Raw genomic sequence first — 20,196 nt, 5'->3', positions numbered from 1 at the left:
ATATGGAATCTGATTGGAAATGATATTTCGGACTCAACGGTGATGTCGGAATTTCCATTGGAGATCGCTTCGATGAAAAGTGGGTCCCACACCCAGTATCGTTTTGAGCCAGATTCCACAACGGGCATCTAAAGCCTCGGGAAGTGAACAAAGGGTCGTTCTAGACCAAAATCGATATTCCGAAGCTAACCTAGCTGTCTAGAATTTTCATCTGAGCACGTCTTCCAAGAAGGTTGACCAAAGTCAACTATAGGCCAAATTGCAAGGGTAAAAACGTCAAATGGCCCTAAACTCGTACCGATTGCCTCGATACTCGTGTTGACCATGCTACTAGCCAAATTTGGCCATTCCGGAGCTGATGGATCGTTAGAATTTTATTCTGAGGTCTTTTACCTGAATTTATGACGAAGTCACTTTTCAAGTTAAAAATATCCAAACAGGGAAACGGGCCTAAAACCCAAACGAACGACCAGGCGACCGAACAGTCAGTGCCAGCAAGTCATAAATGACTGGGGGTCGCTACAGGAATGCTCTAAACGATGGAATGAATGCTTTAATTTAAAAATGACCTGGAGGGTCATTACAATATCCACTACTAAAAGAACTTTCGTCCGCGAAAGTAAGAGTCAAGAAGTACCTGAAGGCTCAAATAAGCCGGGGAACTGCGCCCGCATCTCTGCTCGGTCTCCCAGGTAGCCTCCTCAACTGGACGATGTCTCCAATGGACCTTAACCACAGGAATGGCTCTGGAACGCAACCGTCTGACATCTCTGGCCAAAATAGCAACTGGCTCCTCAATGTATCTCAAACTGTCATCCAAGTCAACTGCATCATACTGAATCACATGGGACTCATCTGGAACATACCGGCGCAACATCGAAACATGAAAAACTAGGTGAATAGCTGAAAAGGCCGGGGGCAAAGCTAACTCATATGCGACCTCCCCAACTGTCCTCAATATCTCAAAAGGACCTATATACCTGGGGCTAAGCTTGCCCGCCTTCCAAATCTCATTACACCCTTCATGGGCGACACACGGAGGAATACTCTATCACCAACAACAAATTTCAACGGTCGACGCCTACGGTCTGCATAACTCTTATGTCTACTCTGGGCTGTCCTGAACTATCCTGAATCACCCTCACATGATCTAAAGCCTCTCGCATCAAGTTTGTACCGCACGGCCTGGGCTCTGTAGATCAAACCAACCAACTGGAGAGCGACAACGCCTACCATATAAGGCCTCGAATGGGGCCATCTGAATACTCGAGTGGTAGCTGTTGTTGTACGCAAAATCTGCCAAAGGCAAATACTGGTCCCACTGACCCCCAAAATCCATAACACAAGCCGCAACATGTCCTCAAGAACCTGAATCGTGCGCTCCGACTGACCATCAGTCTGCGGGTGGAAAGCTGTGCTAAGGTCAACACGGGTACCCAACTCATCTGGGAAGGTCCTCCAGAAGCTAGATGTGAATTGTGGCCCCGGTCTGAGATGATGAAACAGGCACACCATGAAGACGAACCACCTCTCGAATGTAGATACGGGCTAACCTCTCAGCACTGTAGGAAGTATGGACAGGAATGAAGTGTGCTGACTTGGTCAATCGATCCACGATGACCCAAATACTATCAAGACCACGGGAAGTGCGGGGTAATCCTACAACGAAGTCCATGGTGATCCTCTCCCATTTCCACTCAAGAATGGGTAATCTCTGAAGCTCGCCACCAGGCCTCAAATGCTCGGCCTTAACCTGCTGACAACTCAAGCAACGCGATGCATAATCCACAATATCTCTCCTCATGCCGCTCCACCAGTAGTGTTGTCTCAAGTCCCGATACATCTTAGCTGTGCCCGAATGAATAGAATATTTGGAGTCATGGGCCTCGGTAAGAATCATTTGAATCAAACCCCCAACTCTTGGAACACAAAGTTGATCACCAAATCTTAAAACCCCATCTAAATCTAAGGTAGCCAGGCCAGTGTCACCTCCCAAAACTCGATCTCGAAGTGCCTCTAGTCCTCATCCACAAATTGACGGTGCGAATCCGATCCAGCAGAGATGACTGAGCATCCACATAAGCTAGTACACACCGGGAATCAGAGATATCAAGCCGTATCATCCGGTTAGCTAAGGACTGGATGTCCAAAGCTAATTGTCGCTCCACAGTAGAAAGAAAGGCTAGACTACCCATACTCACTGCCTTCCGACTCAAGGCGTCCGCTACTACATTCGCCTTGCTCGGATGGTAGAGAATAGAGAGGTCATAGTCCTTCAGGAGCTCAATTCAACGGCACTGTCTCGAATTAAGATCCCTCTGGCTCATAATGTACTGAAGGCTCATGTGATCAGTAGAGATCTCGCATCGAACTCCATACAGGAAATGCCTCCAAATCTTAAGCGCAAAAACTACCGCCGCCAACTCTAAGTCATGAGTGGGGTAGTTGCGCTCGTGCGGCTTAAGCTGCCTCGACGCATAAGCAATAACGCGGCCCTACTGCATCAGTACACAACCAAAACCAATGCCGGATGCATCACAATAAACAGTAAACCCCTCGCCCTCAACTGGAAGAGTCAATATAAGAGTGGCAGTAAAAAACTCCTTAAGCCTCAGAAAGCTCCTCTCACACTTCTCCGACCACACAAATGGAACATCCTGGCGAGTCAACCGAGTCAAAGGCGCTGCTAAGTAGAAAATCCCTCAACAAAACGCCTGTAGTAGCATGCCAATCCGACGTATCTATGAATCTCAGTCACAGAGGTGGGCCTGGCCCAATCACGAATGGCCTCAATCTTAGTGGGATCTACCATAATGCCATCCTTAGACACCACGTGCCCCAAGAATGCTACGGACTCAAGCCAAAAATCGCACTTTGAGAACTTGGCATAAAGTCACTGGCCTCTCAAAGTCTGGAGCACTATCCTCAAATGCTACTCATGCTCCTCCCGGCTCCGCGAGTATACTGGAATGTCATCTATGAAGACTATGACAAACGAATCCAAGTACGGCCTAAACACCATAGTCATCAAGTCCATGAATGCGGCAGGGGCGTTAGTCAACCCAAAAGACATCACTAGGAACTCATAGTGGCCGTAACGAGTCCTAAATGCAGTTTTAGGGACGTCCACTGCCCTAATCCTCAACTGGTGGTAGCCGGATCTTAAATCAATCTTAGAAAATACCACGACACCCTGAAGTTGGTCAAATAGATCATCAATCCTAGGCATGGGGTAACGGTTCTTCACTGTCACCTTGTTCAACTGCCTGTAGTCGATGCACAATCGCACAGAACCATCCTTCTTCTTCACGAAGAGGACTGGGGCACCCCAAGGCGATACACTAGGCCGAATGAATCCCTTATCTAAGAGATCCTGAATCTGAACACTGAGCTCCTTGAGCTCTATGGGGGCCATACGGTATGGTGGTATAGAAATTGGCTTAGTGCCCGACTCTACTTCAATAGGAAAGTCAATGTCACGATCAGGAGGGAGACCAGACAGATCGGCAGGAAACACATCTGTAAACTCTCGAACTATAGGTACTGAATCAACGGTAGGACCCTCCCTACTAACATCTCTAACATAAGCTAAATAAGCCAAACACCCGCTAGCCATCAACCTCTGGGCCCGAACAAAAGATATCACCCCAACTGGCGTGCGACTACAATAGCCCTGCCACACCACTGGTGGAATACCAGGAATGGCTAAAGTAACGGTCTTAGCATAACAATCCAAGACCGCACGGTGGGGCGATAACCAATCCATACCCAAAATCAAATCAAAATCCACCATGTCAAGCGAAATGATATCAACCTTAGTGTCTCGCCTCTGAATAGTCACCACACAGGATCTAAATACCTGATCCACTACTAAAGAATCACCTTCCGGGGTCAAAACACGGAACGGCTCAACAATAGCTCTTGGCTCATACTCAATCGAGGAGCACAATAAATAGATCTATAAGAATAAGTAGAGCCTGGATCAAATAAGGCGGATGCGGGCTGATGGCATAATAACACTGTTCCTGTGATCACATCGTCCGAGGTCTCAGCATCTACTCTAGCTGGAGCTTGATAAAAGTGGGCCTGGGCTCCCCTACCCTGTGCATCGGCTCTGTCCCCTAACCTGCCTCCTCGGGGACCACCCCGTATACCCTGGTGATCACCCCTGCAGTCCTGACCCTGGCCTCCGCCTCTAGCTGGAGGTGCTGGCGCAGCGCATGCCTAGCTGCCTGTGGAGCGGGTAAGGCTAACTTGCGATGGGGACACTCGCGGGCCCAATGATCTAACTCCCCACACTCATAGCACCCCTGGGACTGTCGACTGAGAGCTGGAGGTCGGCTACCCCGGCCAGAAGAACCCATCTGTGAAGTACCTCGACCCCGACTAGGACCGGCACTAAAACCAATATGGAGGTGCTGATCACCCTCCGATGCCTGCAGAGAAGCCTGGAAAGGGCGACTAGACTGACCCGACTGAAACCTCTGCTGAGATCTATCTTAAGACTCTCGGGGTCTGAAACGGCGCCTATCATGGCTATCCTCTTGTCTAGCTCTCTTGCCGCTGCCCCCTTGGGCCTCGCGACTGAGCTGCTCAATAGTACGGACATGGTCCACTACATCCAGAAATGAGCGGCTCGATGAGACTAAAGACTGAGTCTCGATCCGCAACTGTAGTCTCAAATCCCGAACAATACAACGAACCCTCTCTTCCTCAGTAGGTAATATCATGGCGGCATGCTTGGAGAGCTTGTGGAATCGGGCCTCATACTCTGATACTATCATGAAGCCCTCCTCTAACCGAGCAACTGATCTTTGAGTTGATCTCTGATGCTCCTGGGAATATATCGGGCCAAGAAGGCCTCTGAAAACTCAGTGCATATAACCGGTGGAGACCCAGCTGGCCTGGTCTCTAAGTATGTACGCCACCACTGCCTGGCGGGACCGTCTAACTGGTAAACGGTGAAGTCTGCTCCTCTCGACTCCACTAAACCCAAAGTCTGTAGCCGCTCGCGGTAAGTAAGTAGAAACTCGTGGGCATCCTCACCAACAGTCCCAGAAATCCTCGGCGGTGATAGTCTAAGGAGCACCCCGAGCATCTTCTGCTCGCGAAGTGGTATGACGCCCTCCAAATCGTCGGGCTGAACAACCAGTGCCGTTAGCTGCTGAACAACCGGTGCCGCTGGTGCAGGCTGGCCCTACGGTACTGGAGCGTCTGGAGCTGGGGCCTGCTGCATATCCCTAATGGAAGCTAATATCTGTACGAGCATCGCTTGTATACCTAGAGTTTCCACAGGCTCGGGCAGTGGCTGGGCTGGTCCCGGGCACTTCGGTTGCTGCTGTGCTGGAACTGCTGGTGGCTCTATCACGGGCTTCGGAGTTTGCTCTCGGTCCTGGGCTGGTGCAGTAGCTCTGGCACGACCTCGAGGTCGGCCTCTACCCCTAGCTAGGGCCCTACCACGCGTGCGAGCCATCCTGTAAAAGAGTGGAACAAGTAAGATTTTCAGAAACCGATAAGACACACAGTGCACGACAGTGATACAAAAGCGACACGTTCCTAAAGACATCCTGTAGCCTCCCGAAGATAAGTAACGGACGTCTCCGTACCGATCTGTAGAACTCTACTAGACGTTAGCTCTGTACAAGTGAGACCAACGAACTTGGGGCTCTGATACCAATTTGTCAAGACCTAATTTCTCAGGTCATGATAGCGCCTACTATATGACTCACCAGTAGGCAAGACGACCCATATCCCGGAACTCGAAGTAATGGGATGTTAGGGTAGAAAACCATCCAATCAACCAAAAATAGTAATAATTATAACAAGAACATGCAATGAATGGGCGGAAGCGACTAGACATATATACACAAAATGAATTCCTCCAAAAACCTGGAAGTCACAAGTACAGAGCTGCTAACAAAAGTACAAGTCCTAAAAGTGGACTACAGAAACAAGCTATCTAAAAAGGCAAAAGACAAGGAAAAGTAAGTACAGAAGGAGACGGGCAAATCCAGACGTTGTGTGCTCACCCTTGCCTCCGAACACGACCGCAGCTGGCTCGAATCAACGTCGGTAGCTAGTACTCGGACCTGCATCACGAAAATAGATGCACATTGTAGTATGATTACCAAAACAACAGGTACCCAGTAGGCATCAGGCCAACTGAGCAAGATAAGCAAAAGTGAACTGAAATGCGAATAAAGGGTCACAATCAAGGGAAAAAGAGTAGTAAATGTGGGTATGTACACGAGCGTACAGCAACAAAGAAAGGAATCTAACTAACTCCGCCGGACTCCCATAAACCCGACGGGTACGCTCGTGCACAATAACAGAAACCACCTGCACGGACCCCCATAAGCCCGGCAGATGCACTGGCAGTTGAAGTAAAAGAATGGAGCTAAAAGGTCTATCACAATATTACCAATTTCCGGACTTTAACTGAACCATTCCCAATTATATTCCAATATCTCATTACGTCCCGGACTTTAATCGGAACATCTCCAACCTCTAAAACCTCAACCTATAGATGAGAGTAATCAAGACTAAACTGAAGCTTCAGTAAGGAATTGGGAATGCACCACGTGCAAGCTGGACCACGGACTCGAACTAGGTACTATAGCTAATGAGTGAACCTATATGGGCTGGACCACGGACTCGAACCGGGTGCTGTAGCCAAAGGACGGGCACGGGTGGGCTAAACATGGACTCAAACCGGGTACTGTAGCCAAAATCAAATCACAGGTAAGCTGGACCACGGACTCGAATCGGGTACTATAGCTAATCTTGGACATATGTAAGCTGGACCATGGACTCTACCTGGGTATCTGTAGCCGATAGAAAAGCAGGGCATTATGGATACAAGGTTATAAGCTGAGTTACCGCCTATCTAAGGCTCAGATTATCAGACTCAAGTCTGCTATATCAGTCTACAAGAAGCTGACCGTCCGAAACGACGTCGGAAAAAGTTCTACTGCCCAACGACATCTGAAACCTCGCAAGTCTATGGCAACACTAGTCTAAGCCTAGACTAAGGCAAACATACTTCAAATCAATATTATCATATACACCACAAGGTATGGATGTTCAATAATATCAAGAGTCACGCTTTCATAATCCAACAATTTTCCGAAATAAGGTCTAAGGCAGGAATTATAGAAATTTAGTATGCTCGACACCTGAACCCCTCCATACTCAAGCAAATCAATAAACAATTTCCTAAACATGCTCAATCTCACGAGGGGAAAGCCATAGCCTACCTGAAAGCCGATCACGCGTGCTCCAACTCACTGTATCGGAACTTTTCCCCTCCGAACGGTCTCCAAATGCTTCCCCACTATCAAAAGGTTAATCACCTCGTCATTACGAATATGTTGACACTAAAATTATATTTTTCGGAGACGGACCCAAAATTGGGTCCAAAACGGGATTGTGGGACCCAAAATTGGAATCCCAAAAACGAATCCGTGAAAACATCCCAAATACCTTACTAAACTAATACCCGAAAATTTAGCACAAAAAGATGCCTAAAACATAGCAAATCAGCCCCAACAATTAAAATCATTAATAAGTCTTGACTTACGACTTGGCAGCCCCTTGATCACCAAATTCTGGAAAAACGAGACCATTCCAACCCAATCAGATTATACCAAGACGGTCCTTGTGAAAAACTCTACAAGTTAGCCTCAAGATTGACTCAAAACGGACCTAGATGATCAAGATCTAACCTTTCAAAGTTCAACAACTTAAATTCAACACTACGTAAGAATTCAACAACTCTTAAAACTTAAATTTTGATGTTTCGGACTCGTTCGGAGTCGGAAAAACACAAACCATATATGGAATCTAATTGGTAATGATATTTCGGACTCAATGGTGATGTCGGAATTTCCATTGGAGATCGCTTCGATGAAAAGTGGGTCCCACACCCAGTGTCGTTTTGAGCCAGATTCTACAACGGGCATCTAAAGCATCGGGAAGTGAACAAAGGGTCATTCTGGACCAAAATCGATATTTCGAAGCTAACCTAGCTGTTAGAATTTTCATCTGAGCACGTCTTCCAAGAAGGTTGACCTAAGTCAATTATAGGCCAATATGCAAGGGTAAAAATGTCAAATGGCCCTAAACTCGTACCGATTGCTTCGATACTTGTGTTGACCATGCTACTAGCCAAATTTGGCCATTCCAGAGCTGATGGAATCGTCAGAATTTTATTCTGAGGTCTTTTACTTGAATTTATGACCACAGTCAACTTTTCAAGTTATAAAATATCTAAAACAGGGAAACGGGCCTAAAACCCAAACGAACGACCAGACGACCGAATAGTCAGTGCCAGCAAGTCATAAATGACTTGGGGTGACTACAGGAATGCTCTAAACGATGGAATGAATGCTTTAACTTAAAAATGACCTAGAGGGTCATTACAATATCCACTACTAAAAAAGAACTTTCGTCCGCGAAAGTAAGAGTCAAGAAGTACCTGAAGGCTCAAATAAGCCGGGGAACTGCGCCCGCATCTCATGCTCGGTCTCCCAGGTAGCCTCCTCAACTGGATGATGTCTCCAATGGACCTTAACCACAGGAATGGCTCTGGAACGCAACCGTCTGACATCTATGGCCAAAATAGCAACTGGCTCATCAATGTATCGCAAACTATTATCCAAGTCAACTGCATCATACTGAATCACGTGGGACTCATCTGGAACACACTACGCAACATTGAAACATGAAAAACTGGGTGAATAATTGAAAAGGCCGGGGGCAAAGCTAACTCATATGCGACATCCCCAACTGTCCTTAATATCTCAAAAGGACCTATATACCTGGGGCTAAGCTTGCCCCACCACCCAAATCTCATTACACCCTTCATGGGCGATACATGGAGGAATACTCTATCACCAACAACAAATTTCAACGGTCGACGCCTACGGTTTGCATATTTTGGAGGCCTGTCAATCATCTCCAGTTGGTGGTCATCATGGTGGTGCTCGAACAGCTCACAAGATACTTCAATGTGGGTATTACTGGCCTACAATTCATCAAGATGCAGTGGATATAGTAAGGAGATGTGATGTGTGCCAGCGGCAATGAGCCATCTCTCAGCGCCATGAGTTACCCATGACACTTATTCTGGAGGTGGAATTATTTTGATGTGTGGGGTATTGACTTCATGGGTCCCTTTGTGAGTTCATATGGGAAGAAATATATACTGGTGGTTGTGGACTATGTTTCTAAATGGGTTGAAGCGGTTGCATTACCTGAGAATGATGGAAAGAGTGTCGTTGGGTTCTTGAAAAAGAACGTCTTCTCAAGGTTTGGAACACCCAGAACCATTATTAGTGATGGTGCGTCTCACTTCTGCAACAAAGTCTTTAGTGCACTTCTGACCAAGTATGGAGTAAAACAGCACAAGGTGGCAACACCTTATCACCCACAGACGAGTGGTTAAGTGGAAGTTTCCAACAAGGAAATTAAAATAATCTTGGCAAAAACAATGATGCCAACAGGACAGATTGGGCACGGAAGCTAGATGATGCTCTATGGGCATATCAAACAGCTTTCAAGACACCGTAATACTAAGTAGGTAACTCTAGAGACTCCGGGTAGGGAAAGATTAGAGTGGGAAGGGGGTACAAGCCTAAGTCAGCTAAGGTCGTATCTTTCGTGCGGGGTAGGAAACTGGTGGGGCAGGGTTGTTTGACTTATTTGGCTCATATTCGGGATGTTGAGGTTGAGTCTCCTTCAATTGAGTCTATTCATGTAGTATCCAAATTTTGAGGAGTGTTTCCTACTGATTTTCTTGGTATGCCTCTGGATAGAGATATAGATTTTTGCATTGACTTAGAATCGGGCACTTGCCCCATCTCCATTCCTCTTTATCGCATGGCTCTGGCAGAATTGAGAGAGTTTAAAGCTTAAATCCAAGATCTTCTTGATAAAAGTTTTATCATCCTAGTGTTTCCACGTGGGGTGCTCCTGCCTTGTTTGTTAAGAAGAAGGATGGTGGTGTAAGGACTGATGATTTTTGCTTAAGCCATAAATGATTGGATTGATACCGGAATGACAAGTTTATGGATAAAGAATGTCCAAACGAGTATATTTAGGTGAAGGTAATTGTAGTATTTTAGAAAGAAAGTGTGTATAAAAATTGGGCTAGTACTTTTGAATTCGATGGATATACCTGAGCTTGAGGTGACATATCGATGAAAAGGTTGACTTTGTAGTTATAGCTAGGGCTAACAAGTGTAGTGGTAATATGAGTTCGCGATGGATTGTAATAAGATTGTTGGTTAAGCAAATTTTGTATATTAAGTACGACTTGCGACTATCTAAGGTCATGGTTTTCTAATATTGGGTGAGTAACGCCGTTGTATGAAAAGTTTTAAGTGATGGTGGAACACCATTCAAATAGAATTTAAAAGAGCTAGAGTCATAATGAAGAAAAATAGTTGGATGAAGTGTAGCCTTTAGAGAGAGGCAAGAGCAAGAATATTGTATTTGACTGCAAAGGCTAAAGAGGTATCTTCAGAGGGGTAGATAATTGGGTTCAGAGACACGTGATTTCATTCATTTTGTTGTGGCTATGGTAATAGTGTCAAAAGTCCATCAGATTGGTTATAAACTATTGAAAAAGACTTGAGAAAGGACTGTGTGGACATTAGCTTGAGTGTGATGGCAAGTGCTTGGTTTTGTTTTTGAGTCTTGTAATGAGTATGATTGAAATTTTAGCAAAATATATGGTAAGATCGATGGAGATGCGATCAATGATAAACGGAGGTCCATGAATTCATAAAAATCTTCAAGGTACAAGCTAATGTTGATAGAAAAAGGGATTGTGTTATATGGTGGAAATTACAATTCTTATTTTTCATTGTGAGTCTATATTCATGGTGATGTATTTTGTCAAGGTATTACTTGGCAAGGTGAGAAATGATCAATTGTATCCAGTATTGAGCATTTTTAATGGACTTACACCTGGGGTGAGTCGTAAGTTTACTACTATTGATTGTTAACTACCTAAGAAAGATCTTCATTTAAAAAGGGTTGGTTTATAGTAAGGTAAAAGGTCGGAGTGTTTATGGTGGTTGTTAGTGTTGTGAGTATGATTCAATATCTATGCTCTAGTGTTTTTCCACTTTTATGGGTGGATCCCTAGTGGTGGATCAGGGGTACCAAATCTTGCGATGTTCTCTTGGTTGAGTGGGAAGATTGGGAAGGATTGGTTATTTCAAATTACATAATTGGTGTTGTCTTGGAGTTGTTAAAAGTATTTTAGTGATTCTACATGTACCACCTTGTTTATGAGAGTTCATAGAAGAGCTACCATGCGTATTTATGGTTGTCTGACAATCTAATATTTCATCCTGTCGTCGAGGTCATGTATCGATTTTGTATGGTTGAATGTGGTGATCATTGGGTCCAATTCTACTGTTCTTTAGAGGTAATCTACAATTTCTAAATCTAGCATTTTGATAGTGTTGTTGGAGAGTTTGTATACTTGGACATATCCCACGATGAGTATCTGATTTCTGAAGACAAATTTTTTTATAACTTAAACTCATGGGATATTGGGTTGTGACATTGAGATTTTGATAAGAACTATGATTGTTCGGGTATTATGATTGTGTGTTGGTGGGTTAAGGTTCACCTTTAATTGTGGTGAGTTTTGATTTAGGATTTTATCATGGTTATGTGAGAATGGATTCATCCTAATGTTTCTGTCAAAGTCCTTGATATCATGTTGTAGAAATATGTACGATCAAACTGTGGTGGTTATTGGAAATGGCTTTGTGGTTAGCTAAGTGTACATACAACAATAATTATCCCTCGAGCATTATGATGACTTCATTGAGGCATTGTAAGGGAGGATGTGTAGGTATTCATTTGGTTGGTTTGGGGTTGGAGATGTGAAACCCTTAGAGGGTAATGAGATTTGGTAAGATGGGCAGACGAGACAAGTATCACCAGTAATTCGACGATTCAGATACTACTCTACCTTTATTTTAGCTAGTTTTTCCTAGTTGATCACTGGGGGACGAGTGATGGGTAAATTGGTATCTATTGTAACGACCTCATTCCGTCGTTATGGAAAATCCAATGGGGAAAGAATTAGGGCTAGAAAACTTTTTCGTAGTAACTTGAGATTTCCTAGCCTAGTCCAGATTTGGACGAAATCGGAGTCAATGAGGTCTAGGGAAATCTGGTAACAAATTAGAGATATATTAATGAATTTGATTACATGAGTGGATAGCTAAGACGTTAAGGAACCCGTACGATTTTACGAAATTGGATTCAGGAGAGTTGAACTCCCAAAATTGATCTTAGCATGAACAGGTAAGTTTTTTCTCCGTGCATCTAGTTGTAGCAGGATAGATCCAGCTGTAGTGGGATGGGTCCCGCTGTAGCGGGATGGGCCCCGCCGTAGTGGGATAGTCGCGACATAAATAGGTTAAAACCCTCAAAAAATGATATTCTTTACAAAAGTTCGTTCTTAAGAGTTAAGAAATGACCTAGGGCTATTTCTTAAAGGTTTTCCACCTCTTTTAGAACTAAAGGTAAGGATTTTACTCCCCTAATCTATTTTTCGATTCGTAGAACCTATTTTCTTGGATTATTATCGATGGGGGAGGGTTTTGATCTACAATTCATGGTGGAAACAACTCTAATTGAGATCATGGGTTAATCTAAGGTTGATAGAATTGTTAGTAATTCGGGTTATTAGATAGAATTGTTAGTAATTCGGGTAATTAGATAGAATTGTTAGTAATTCGGGTAATTAGTGTTCATTTATTGATTCCCGTATTATAATTATTGTTTGTAGACCATGAACAAGCTCAAAGAATTCAGAAAGGGAAGATTCAAGTGCCTTAGAGGATTTAAGCTTGGATTCGAGGTAGGTGATGGTTGTGATTTCATGTTGGTGTGATATATGTTTGTAATTGCTTCATTGTAATGCTTGTATGTTTGCGAATGAAATCTATTGATCACACCTAATGTAATTGAGTATGAACGAATGATTCTATTCCATGAATCAACACTTGATTATATGATAATGAGAATGTACATTGTGATTGTGATTGTGGTTTGTTGAATGGATCGGTTGCCACGTTCCGGCTTAAACATGGGATCGATTGCCACATTTCGGCATAAAAATGGGATCGGTGCCCACGTTCCGGCATAAACATGGGATCGGCTGCCACGTTCCGACACACTTACTTGGATCGAGTATAACAAACCGGTATGCTAACAGTTTGGGTTTGGTTCCATGAGAGGACCATTGAATTGGGTTCCCTGAGAGGACCATTGAATTGTGTTGTGTATATACTTGTAATGATTACGTTCCTATCTAATGATGATTGATATTGGAAGACTATATGTTTCTCTAAAAAGATAATAGTATCTCTTGAGTCTTGTAAAATTTTGTGTTATTGGTAAGTGCTGACTAATATTGTATATGCGTGTTTTACTTTGTTTTGACTGCTTATGTATATTTCCCCTCTTGGATAGCCGTGTGATCCCACCAGTACACTGTGGTTGTGTACTGATACTGCACTTGCTTGTTCTTTGTTGAGTACACGACATCTTCAGGCAGCTTTTGATAGACCTCAGCTAGATGACTATTGAGCGTGACCGGATTCAAGGGTGAGCTAGTTCTTTTATGCTGCCATGGATTTCTCTTTTTTAAGTCCATTCTTTTTGGACTCAGACTATTTGTTTAAGGTGTTGTTTAGTTTCGGGGTTGTACCCCTTGTTCTTAGACTTTTCGTCAGTAGAGTTTTGGTACAATGACTTTTGGGTTCTAGGGGTTGTTCTTCCGCATTAGTTTGGCTAGTTTATTCAAACCTTTGGAGTTTATGGGGACTCCATTTTTATTGTCATTTAAACCTGCTTTCATAGCTTTAAATGTGTTTTTCCTTGGTTAAGGTTATTAGTTGGGCTGTATTTTTGGTTCTCCCACCGGAGGGTTAGTGTGGGTGCCACTTACGATTGTCTGGGTCGTGACAAAGTTTGTATGAGATCCCTTGGTTCATTGATCTTATTGTACCAAAACAAGTCTAGTAGAGTCTTACGGAATGGTACGATGACGTTCGTACTTTTCTTCGAGAGGTTATAGGACTTGAGGAAAAACTCACTTATTTCTACTCCTTCGTGCTATTACTTGAATCCAATTGGTATCTAGGTTATATAAATTAGTATATTTCCCCTTTCACTCTATGGTCCGAGCTAGAGCAACAACAACGGTAACACCATCACTAGCAAGAGAGGATGTGTATAGACTAACGACAATTGAATAGGGTCACCATTTAGAACAAGTATCCATTGCCTCGAATAGATGACCTTTTTCACCAATTGCAAGGTGCATCGATTTTCTCTAAGATTCATTTAAGGTTTGGTTACCATCAGTTAAAGGATGAGGCAGTTAAGAATTGGGTTCGACCAAGTTCTGTGATTGCAATTAGCAGTTTTATGGGGCTCGCTAGCTACTATTGTCGCTTGTGGTATGAGTTGAGTCCAATTGGTATCTCCCAATTCCAATTGGTATCTCAACGAAGTGCACTAGATGGAACACAAGCAAGTTAATTGGAACTGAGAAGGTTCCAATTGGTACAGGTCATATAAGGCATAAATGATCAATAATGGTCGTCTATGGAACAAACTAATTAAAGAATTTGGACTTGTCTGCAAATTGTAATTGCTTGAGTGTCGTGAAACTTGTTGTGAAAATAAAATTATCACGAGATTAGGTGCAATGGTCTAGATAAATAACGATGTGGTTCATAAGCGAGAAATCTGGACATGCGTTGCGACCAACTGATAACCGTGTGAGAGTCTAGATGTATCCTGGGGATTTGTGTGTGGTATTGTTGAAACGATGTAAAAGTATTCTAAAGTGTGTACTTCGTTGGGTTGATCGAGGGGTAGATAATGATTGTCCTAGCTAAAGGGATTTTCTTTATTGTCTAGTTATAGCAGGGAAATCTAGGGGAAATATAGAAAAGAGAGGAACCCCAGAAATTGTCGACAAAGGTTCTGTTTCCGTTAGGGCATCTGGGACGGGATTTTCCTGCCACGGCGAGATCGCCAGTGCGGGATTTCTCTCGCAAGAGTAGGACAGGGCCAGACAGAATCTCAGCCTTGTCTCCCCTGTTTTCCCCTAGTCATAATTATGGACTCTGAATCATACCCGAACTAACCCCCACGATCTAATTCAATGTTCAGCAATCGAATATAAGTTATAAAGTGTGTTAAAATTATGGAGAACCTGTGCATATGAGGAGGAAATCAGCAAGGCTGTGGAGGTCGGGGAAATGGTAATGGAGGTAGAAGAGTGGTGCAGCTAGGCGAGGAGGTTGCTCATCAAGATGACAGGGCTCAATTTTATGTCATTCTGGGAAAACCCGACGCTGATGTATCTGATGTAGTGATCACATGTACTATGCTTGTTTGTGACCAGATGACTAATGTGTTGTTTGATCCGGGTTCGACTTATTATTATGTGTCCATTGAGTTTGTCTTGGGATTTGATATGAATTGAGATGTACTTGATGCCCCCATCCATGTTCTACCCCAGTTAAAGAGTTAGACATAGTCACCCTGTATATCGTGTTGCCCTGTGTGTTTATGAATTTCCAGACTTGGGTTGATTTGGTTATGTTGGATATGACTGAATTGATATATAATCTTAGGCATGACTTGGTTGTACCCCTATTATACCGAGCTTAATTATAATACTAAGTAGGTAACTCTAGAGACCCCGAGTAGGGAAAAATTAGAGTGGGAAGGGGGTACAAGCCTAAGTAAACTAAGGTCGTATCTTTCGTGCAGGGTAGGAAACTGTTAGGGCAGGGTTATTTGTCTTATTTGGCTCATATTCAGGATGTTGAGGTTGAGTCTCCCTCAATTGAGTCTATTAATGTAGTATCCAAATTTTGAGGAGTGTTTCCTACTAATTTATCTGGTATGCCTCCAGATAGAGATATAGATTTCTGCATTGACTTGGAACCGGGCGCTTTCCCCATCTCCATTACTCCTTATCACATTGATCTGGCAGAATTGAGAGAGCTTAAAGCTCAAATCCAAGATCTTCTTGATAAAGGTTTTATCTTCCTAGTGTTTCCACGTAGGTGGTCCTGTCTTGTTTGTTAAGAAGAAAGATGGTGGTGTGAGGACCGATGATCCTATCTTAAGCCATAAATGAGTGGATTGATACCGAAATGACAAGCTTATGGATAATGAAAGTCCAAACGAGTATATTTAGGTGAAGGTAATTGTAGTATTTTAGTAAGAAAATGTGTATAAAAATTGGGCTAGTACTTTTGAATTTGATGGGTATACCTAAGTTTGAGGTGACATGCCGATGAAAAGGTTGACTTCGTAGTGATAGCCAGGGCTAACCAATTGTAATGGTAGTATGAGTTCGTGATGGATTGTGATGGAATGCAACTATATAATAAGATTTTTGGTTAAGCAAATTTTGTATAGTAAGTACGACTTGCGAATATCTAAAGTCGTGGTTTTCTAATACTGGGTGAGAAACGTGGTGGTATGATAAGTTTTAAGAGATGGTGGAACACCACTCAAATAGAATTTAAAAGAGCTAGAGTCATAATCAAGAAAAATAGTGGGATGAGGTGTAGCCTTTAGAGAGAGGCGAGAGCAAGAATATTGTATTTGATTCGAAAGGCTAAATAGGTATCTTCAGAGGGATAGATAATTGGGTTCAGAGAAACGTGATTTCATTCGTTTTGATGTGGCTATGGTAATAGTGTCACAAGTCCATCAGATTGGTTATAAATTATTGAAAAAGACTTGAGAAAGGAGTGTGTGAACATTAGCTTGAGTGTGATGACAAGTGCTTGGTTTTGTTTTTGAGTTTAGTAATGAGTATGATTGAAATTTTAGCGAAATATATGGTAAGATCGATGGAGATGCGATCAATGATAAACGGAGGTCCATGAATTCATAAAATCTTCAAGGAAGAAGCTAATGTTGATAGAGAAAGGGATTTTATTATATTGTGGAAATTACAATTCAGATTTTTCATTGCGAGTCTATATTCGTGGTGATGTATTTTGTCAAGGTATGAATTTGCAAGGTGAGAAATGATCAATTTTATCCGGTATTGAACATTGGAAGGGACTACAACTGGGGTGAGTCGTAAGTTTACTACTATTGATTGTTAAGTACCAAAGAAAGATCTTCATTTAAAAAATATTGGGTTAGAGTAAGCTAAAAGGTCGGAGTGTTTATGATGGTTGTTAGTGTTGTGAGTATGATTCACTAGCTATGCTCTTGTGTGTTTCCAAATTTCTGGGTGGATCCCTAGTGGAGGATCAGGGGTACCAAATCCTGCGATGTTTTGTTGGTTAAGTGGGAAGATTGGGAATATTTGGTAATTTCGAATGACATAATTAGTGTTGTCTTGGAGTTGTTAAAAGTATTTTAGTACTTCAACATGTATCACCTTGTTTATGAGAGTTCATAGAAGAGCTACCATGTGTATTTATGGTTGTCTGACAATCTAATATTTCATCTTGTCGTCGAGATCATATATCGATTATGTATGGTTGAATGTGGTGATCATTGGGTCCAATTCTACTGTTCTTAAGAGGTAATCTACAAATTCTAAATCTAGCATTTTGATAGTGTTGTTGGAGGGTTTGTATGCTTGGACATATCCCTCGATGAGTATCTGATTTCTAAAGACCAAAATTTTTATAACTTAAACTCATGGGAAATTGGGTTGTGAGATGGAGATGTTGATAAGAACTATGATTGTTCGGGTATTATGATTGTGTGTTGGTTGGTTCAGGTTCACCTCTAATTGTGGCGAGTTTTGATTTACGATTTTATCATGGTTATGTGAGAAAGGATTCGTCTTTGTGTCAAAGTCCTTGATATCATGTTGCAGACATGTGTACGATCAAACTTTGGTGGTTATTGGGAATAACTTTGTGGTTAGCTAAGTGTACATACAACAATAATTATCCCTCGAGCATTATGATGACTTCATTGAGGCATTATAAGAGAGGATGTGTAGGTATTCAATTGGTTGGTTTGGGGTTGGAGATGTGAAACCCATAGGGGGTAATGAGATTCGGTAAGATGTGCAGGCGAGAAAAGTATCCCTAGTAATTCGACGATTCAGATACTACTCTACCTTTATTTTAGCCAGTCTTTCTTAGTTGATCACTCTGGAACGAGTGATGGGTAAATTGGTATTTATTGTAACGACCTGATTCTGTTTTTATGGAAAAGCCAATGGGGAAAGAATTGGGGCTACAAAACTTTTTCTTAGTAACTTGAGATTTCCTAGCCTAGTCCAGATTTGGACGAAATCACAGTCAATGAGTTCTAGGGAAATCGGGGTAACAAATGAGAGATCTATTAATGAATTTGATTACATGAGTGGATAGCTAAGACGTTAAGGAACCCGTACGACTTTACGAAATTGAATTCAGGTGAATAGAACTCCTGAAAATGATCTTAGCGTGAACGGGTAACATTTTGTCTCCATGCATCCAGCTGTAGCAGGATCCCACTGTAGTGGATAGTCGTGACTTCAATATGGTAAAACCCTCCAAAAATGATATTCTCTACAAAAGTTCGTTCTTAAGAGTTAAGAAACGACCTAGGGCTATTTCTTGAAGCTTTTCCACCTCTTTTAGAACTAAAGGTAAGGATTTTACTCCCCTAATCTATTTTTCGATCCGTAGAACCTATTTTCTTGGATTATTATCGATGGGGGAAGGTTTTGATCTAGAATTCATGGTGGAAACAACTCTAATTGAGATCATGGGTTGATCTAAGGTTGATAGAATTGTTAGAAATCTGGGTAATTAGTGTTCGTTTATTGATTCCTGTATTATAATTACTGTTTGTAGACCACGAACAAGCTGGAAGAATTCGAAAATGGAAGATTCAAGTGCCTTAGGGGATTTAAGCTTGGATTCGAGATAGGTGATGGTTGTGATTTCATGTTGGTGTGATATATGTTTGTAATTGCTTCATTGTAATGCATATATGTATGTGAATGAAATCTATTGATTACACCTGATGTAATTGAGTATGAACGAATCATTGTATGCCATGAATCTACACTTGATTATATGATTATGAGAATGTACATTGTGATTATGATTGTGGCTTGTTGAATGGATCGGTTACAACAATTCGGCAAAAACATGGGATCGGTGGGCACGTTTCGGCATAAAAATGGGATCGGTTGCCACATTCCGACATAAACATGGGATCGGCTGCCACGTTCCAGCACACTAACTTGGATCGGGTACCACGAACCGGTATGCTAACAGTTTGGGTTTGGGTTCCATAAGAAGCCATTAAATTGGATTCCCTGAGATGACCATTGAATTTTGTGTTGTGTATATACTTGTGATGATTACATTCATATCTAATGATAATTGATATTGGAAGACTGTATGTTGCTCTAAAAGGATAATTGTATCTCTTGAGACTTGTGAAATTATGCGTTATTGGTAAGTGATGACTAATATTGTATATGCGTGTTTTACTTTGTTGTGACTGCTTATGTATATTTCACCTTTGGGATAGTCGTGTGATCCTACCAGTACACTGTGATTGTGTACTGATACTGCACTTGCTTGTTCTTTGTTGAGTACAGGGCATCTTCAGACGGCTATTGATAGATCTTAGCTAGATGACTATTGAGCGTGACCGAATTCAAGGATGAGCCAGTTCTTTCAGGCTGCTATGGATCTCTCTTGTTTAAGTCCATTCTTTTCGGACTCATACTATTTGTTTAAGGTGTTGTTTGGTTTTTTGTACCTGTTGTTCTTAGACTTGTCGTTAGTATAGTTTTGGTACAATGACTTTCAGGTTCTAGGGGTTGTTCTTCCACATTAGTTTGGCTAGTTTATTTAAACCATTGGAGTTTATGGGACTACATTTTTATTGTTATTTAAACCTGCATCAGTAGCTTTAAATGCGTATTTCTTTGGTTAAGTCCATTAGTTGGGCTGTAGTTTTAGTTCCCCCACCGGAGGGTTAGTGTGGGTGTCACTCACGACGGTCTGGGTCGTGACATTCAAAATTATAATAATTTCAGATTTTTCAGAGTATGTATCCGGATGTTATAAGAGAGAAGTAAAAAATAATTTTTTGTAATTTATTCATATGATAATTTTTTTTAGAGATTATGCTATTTTAATTTGTGTAATT

At 42.2% G+C, this 20,196-nt stretch overlaps 1 pseudogene; it reads right to left on the bottom strand.

The window, feature by feature from the left end:
* Nucleotides 1–20,196, bottom strand: part of LOC125825713 (uncharacterized) — a 36,511-nt pseudogene that overhangs the window by 1,814 nt on the left and 14,501 nt on the right.

Source organism: Solanum verrucosum, unplaced genomic scaffold, assembly GCF_900185275.1.
Source record: "Solanum verrucosum unplaced genomic scaffold, falcon-dt-bn FXZP01000970.1, whole genome shotgun sequence".
Taxonomy (NCBI): domain Eukaryota; kingdom Viridiplantae; phylum Streptophyta; class Magnoliopsida; order Solanales; family Solanaceae; genus Solanum; species Solanum verrucosum.
The sequence above is the reverse complement of the archived record's forward strand: the minus strand, read 5'-3'. Positions and strand labels throughout refer to the sequence as shown.